The sequence below is a fragment of the Dermacentor silvarum genome, chromosome 7, assembly GCF_013339745.2.
Source record: "Dermacentor silvarum isolate Dsil-2018 chromosome 7, BIME_Dsil_1.4, whole genome shotgun sequence".
NCBI classification, from domain to species: Eukaryota; Metazoa; Arthropoda; class Arachnida; order Ixodida; family Ixodidae; genus Dermacentor; species Dermacentor silvarum.
The window spans coordinates 41,869,860-41,871,206 of NC_051160.1; positions in this window are offsets into that span (position 1 = coordinate 41,869,860).

Sequence of the window (1,347 nt, forward strand, 5' to 3'; positions counted from 1 at the left end):
AACATTGATTGTGCAGTTTGATGGCTCAGAATAAGTAGAAGTTTAAAACACTTTTAACTTTTGCTTGACACAAGGCCAAAGCATGGAGTAACCGTACTTGCCTGCTGTAGCCCTGCGCCAAGTTAATTTCAATTGCAGTCCAGCTTCCCAGTGTATGCGTCTGTTCTTACATCCTGTCAGAGGGCTGGTAACATGTTTCACCTTTCTAGCAGCGAACTAGCCCGTCTCGTAAAAGCAGTAAAAATGTGCCGACTGTATTTTTCAACCGATTTGCTAGAATGTGTAGGCAGTTCGCTTAGAAAACTAATGCCATTGAACCAACCCAGTGATGTGACTTTCTGTTCGCATGTCAGAGGCTAATAAAAGCAAGGTGGGAGCTGTTGCCAGTGTTCCGACTAGAAAGCAAAGACAGTATAAAAGGGTGCACACCACTGATCTCTACTATAGGGGACTGGATAGCGCATTGTGCGCCCTCGACTGAAGCCAACCTGGTCCCGGAAGTTGGCTCTTTCCGACTTTGCAGTGGCACTTCACCTGCATGGGAGGGCGGCATTTCTTCTCCTAAAATGCCTGCCTGTTGTGCCGTGCACTACCAAAGCAGGCCAGAGAAGTGTTTTGAGAAGACGTCCAGAAATTTCCATCACAGTGCCGACAGCATCGCTAACTTGAGCGCTGAAAACACTGGTGAATGAGAAAACAATTTATGTAAGAAAAAAACTATCGCATATGAGTACAGATTATCGTAAGAGCTCTTACCAGACGTGTAGAAACAACATCTGCTGAAATGCAGGAAACCACGAAGAAAAATGTTTACGGCAGCAATATTAGGTGACCGCATGCAATATTATGTTAATACAACTTGTTGTTGGGCTAGTTTGTGCATGCTTCTTACAACGAAAAGACGCAACACACCAAGGAAAAGACAAGCGAAAGGAAAGGGCGTCACTTGCCACTAACTTTATTCCGAGAAAGCAGCGCAACCAAGCCACACATGCGCGGCAAGGTTCCGCGCATCATACCACCCTGGATGAGTCAATAAGAAAGATGTGCTAGTTTAAAAAGCATCTAAAAAATTCGAACTCAGTGCCGCGCAGCACCACTGACGTATCGCTAATGCAGATATCTTTTTTTTTTTTCTTCTTATGTAGTATGCCTTCAGCGTTTCTTGTGCCAGCACCTCGTTGCTTCTACCAAGAATGCTGATCTTCTTAAATCTTGCCTTACATTTACAGGATTTGCAGTGCACAGGTAAATGTGTCGAAAGTTTATTCTTAATGGAAAATGCATGGCCCTCTCGCGCTCTGTCGTTAACACATCGGCCTGTTTGGCCGATGTAAACCCTGCCGC